We start from the raw sequence: 4,097 nt of genomic DNA, 5'->3' as shown, positions 1-4,097 counted from the left end.
CTGCAGCTCTGCCTGGGACCTGGCCATGGATCTCTGCATCTGCTTCGATCAGACACTAGATGAGGGTTCTATGATGACAGTTAGGGTATTCAGCCATCCAATCACCAGAGTAGGTCAGCTCAGGCACCCTCTCAACCATTGCCAGTAGTTTATGGTGGAGTTATTTTTGTGGATTCCTGGGGACCTCCCTAGCACTCTGCTTGTCCCTATTCCCATGGTATCGCCTCTTGGCCTTTTGGCTAAGATCAAGTGTTACATTCCTTTATGTTGCATTTGTTTAATGATATACAGATGCCTGTTTAATTATGCAAAGGTGTATTGCATTTCTTTCACCTTGCCTGTTTAAGGCATCTTATTGGTCTAATAAAAGCTAAATGACAAATAGCTAGGCAGAAAATGGATATGTGCAGCTGGCAAACAGATAGCATAAGTAAGAGGAGAAATTTAAGCTCAAGAAGAAGAAGAGAAGGAGAAGAGAAATGAGGGGACAGGCAGCCACCATCCAGCTAGATATGAAAAGCAGTGAAAGTAAGATATACAGAAGGAAAGAAAAATAAAAAGCCCTGAGGCAAAAACTTTGTTAAAATATTAATGGTCATGTAGAGTACTAACTAATTCTAGAAAAAAAGGCTTCAATTAGCTGCCTATACATTTCTTTGTGTTCGAGTCTCTTATGAGTTTTCTGCAGGAAATCATGGCCAGGCCTAACATCAACTGAAGTCTCCAGGAGGAAGATGGGGCCCCACAACAACAATAATTCCATGTGGACAATAATAATATCACTAAGCTGACAAACATTATCTACAGATCAGCTTTCAACTACAAACTGTTCAGAGCAATTTTGAGATGGCTAGCTGAGATGATCCAGTTTCAAAGACTACTTGAATAAGGACTTGAACTTTGGCATTATGCTCAGACTGGACAACAAAGGATATAGCTACCTTTCCTAGAATTTGAAAATTAAACCAAAATTTTTCTTTTCAGACTAAAGATACCTTTGCCCATATCCAGCAGGAAGCAATTTTAAGAATACGACGCCCACATTCCCAAAGAGGTGGTGTGAGGTGGGTGTTTTTTGGTCTTTTAATAGGTTTTGGGTCTGGGATAATTTTCATTGTTTAGGAGGGTTGGTTACAAGTTGTTGTTAAGGGTTATGAAAAGGGCTAAGTAAAGGAGATTAGATTTAAGGTTCTTGTTTTAAAAGATATATAGAAATGATAGAATGAAGAGTAGATTATTGAATCTACTCAAAAAAATAAAGAGAAGATATAGATATGATATAGATAAAAAGATAGATTATCGAATCTACTTTTAAAAGACAATTACTAGTTTTAAATACTTTACGTTTGATTGGATTTTTGTATATTGTATATAAATTATATATATTGAGATTGATATTGTTAAAAAATGTTATATGTATATTTCTAATCTTGTTCAAGATATTGTACTTATACCGTTCATATAACAATGTAATGCAATTTGCTGATCCTTGAAAGTTATTATTACCAACTATTAGGATATAAAGAAATGAAAGTTAGTAGTTAGACATTACAATTGAACTTGTAGTCACATTAGGTATGTTTTCAAGATTGAACAGATATATTTTAGATAGACAGGTCATCTTCAAAACCTTCAGAATATGGCATTTCAAATGTTTTAATAACTTAGAAAATTTTTCTTTTTTTTATGACTATGAGACATTTTGGCTCTTGGCAGTACCAATCTACTTCAGAGAAAATATGGGCACTGAAGAAACTGCATATGGAGTTAATTTTCATTGTGGCAGAAGTTAGCCACTGAACAACAAAGTATCCTCGAATTGACTGCTGACAAACAGGACAAAATGGACAGACAGGACACGAAACAAAGGACTACCGATTCTTGCCAAGACAAGTGTGGTTGTGGCTTTAACAAAAGGCATCTTCTGAGGCCAGGGCAATGTGGCACCATCCCTGAAGTGGCCTTTGCAATCCAGAAAAAGGTACAGTGCCCTTTTCTTTGAAGGCAGCTGAACAGGCAGTGGGCCGATGGTTTCTGATGTGCAGTGGACCAGCAGCTGAAACAGTTATTCTTAAAAGAGTAACTAAGCTGACAGAGTCTAACGTCTCAATGGTAGACTGGCATTTAATAGAGGGATGTGGAGAAGAACGGGATGCTGAGATGAAGCCACACACACACACAACCAAGAAGAATGGATAGCTGAATTAAAAAAACATCAACAATTTCCAGAATTTAAAATTCTTAATCTTGACAGAACACTAGTGGAATTCAGGTGTTTTTGATACATGGACTGCTCTCACCAAATGTGAGGTCAAACTGTTGGCCTTGTGTACATCCTATTTCACAAATGAGTCTGTCAGGTATGCTAAGCCTACAGGCTGAAGATGATGCCCCAACACTGCGGAGAAACCTTGGGTGACTGTCCAGGCAGCTGGCTATTTCTATCAACTGACATTTTTTTGGAAGCTGCTTGAATGCACTTCCTGTTTTTATGTTTTTAGGTAATATTATTTCCTTCTTGGGTCTCCAAAGGAGTTGAAGATTAGATAGTTATAGTTATAGTTTTCCTTGTTAAGAATTTTAGAAAATAAACCCACTAAAGATGTATAAGTGTATAAATTTGAAAGACAATATAAGATAGTTCTGTTAGTAACATAAGTTAGGATAGAAAGTGAATCAGGTACATTTTGGACTTACCAAAATAGGATAGATATTGGAATTATTTTCTCTGAATATGTCAAATGCAAATGGATTAGACATTTTTTAGGTATTTGTTGCTTGTATATGTTGTATATAGTTATTGTACTTTTTGCATATAGTTTTTCTTATATTAGTTATAACATTTTTCCTCTTTTCTTTTTATTAAAATACAAAGGGGGAAATGTGGTGATATTTTATTTGTGCTGAAATGTGATTTTACTTGTATGTTAATAAATAAAGTTCCCTGGGGGTCAGAGCTAATAGCAAACCATAGCAGAAGTCTGGCAGTGGTAGCACATGCCCTTAATCCTGATCACATGACAAGCAGATATCTGTGTGTTCAAGGACACCACCAGCATGGAGACACAGGCCTCTAATCTCAATACCAACCATTGAAGACCTGGAGGTCTGTATAGACAGGCAGTGACAAGGACATCATGTGGTTGGGTTTACAACCAATGAGAAGGCAGAACAGAAAGTCAATAAAAAGACAGATTGCTGTGGGATGGTCTGTATGTCAAGTGTGTTGCTGATTGGTCAGTAAATAAATCACTGATTGGCCATTGGCTAGGCAGGAAGTATAGGCGGGACAAGGAAAAGAATTCTGGGAAGTGGAAGGCTGAGAGAGAGACACTGCCAGCCGCCATCAGGACAAGGAAGATGTAAGGTACCAGTAAGCCATGAGCCATGTGGCAAAGTAAAGATTAATAGAAATGGGCTAAATATAAGAGTAAGAGCTAGACAATGACAGGCCTGAGCTAATGGCCAAGCAGTTTAAATAATGTAAGAGTTTGTGTGTTTATTTTATAAGTGGGCTCTGGGACTGGCGGGACTTGGTGGCGGGAGCTGGAGAAAATTTCTCCAGCAACAAATGGCGTCCAACGTGGTGGCAAGAGTTTCCACCTAAAAACTGAGAAAAAAGATTCTAAAATGGACCTAAAAACAGCTTCCTAATTGTCTCTCTCAAATAAGCGGCAGCTGCTGGTTTGAGCTACTGGCGGGTTCCTAGTGTGCACTCTCGACCTGCAGTATGGTAGGAATGAGGCCTCTGCAAGTAGCACATTAAACTGTGTGGTGGATTTAGCCTTTGCTAGTACAAAAAAAAAAAGAGGTTTCTGGGCTACATGCTACTTTGGTAAAAGTGTAGACCCACTATATATGAGAGTTACGGCTCCCAGAGCTGGCGGAAAGCGGACCACCGCCATGTTGGGAAGCTGAAGTGGGCGGAGCCAGCAGCCACTGCCCCATTTCAGGCTTAGAAGGCTGCAGTTTAAAGCAATAGGCTCACGCTAATATAAAAAAATAAGCCACGTAAAGATGGCTACCACACAAAGAATCTGGATTATGTTCTCTTTGATATTCGTAACTGCAGAAAAACATTTGATTGTAAAAGCTGT

The 4,097-nt window shown here is 38.4% G+C and overlaps 1 pseudogene; it reads left to right on the top strand.

The window, feature by feature from the left end:
- The first annotated feature begins 219 nt into the window (after positions 1-219).
- On the top strand, positions 220-342 carry LOC131897756 (U2 spliceosomal RNA; annotated as a pseudogene).
- The last annotated feature ends 3,755 nt before the right edge of the window (positions 343-4,097 follow it).

Source organism: Peromyscus eremicus, chromosome 22, assembly GCF_949786415.1.
Source record: "Peromyscus eremicus chromosome 22, PerEre_H2_v1, whole genome shotgun sequence".
In the NCBI taxonomy this organism is placed as follows: Eukaryota; Metazoa; Chordata; class Mammalia; order Rodentia; family Cricetidae; genus Peromyscus; species Peromyscus eremicus.
The sequence above is the reverse complement of the archived record's forward strand: the minus strand, read 5'-3'. Positions and strand labels throughout refer to the sequence as shown.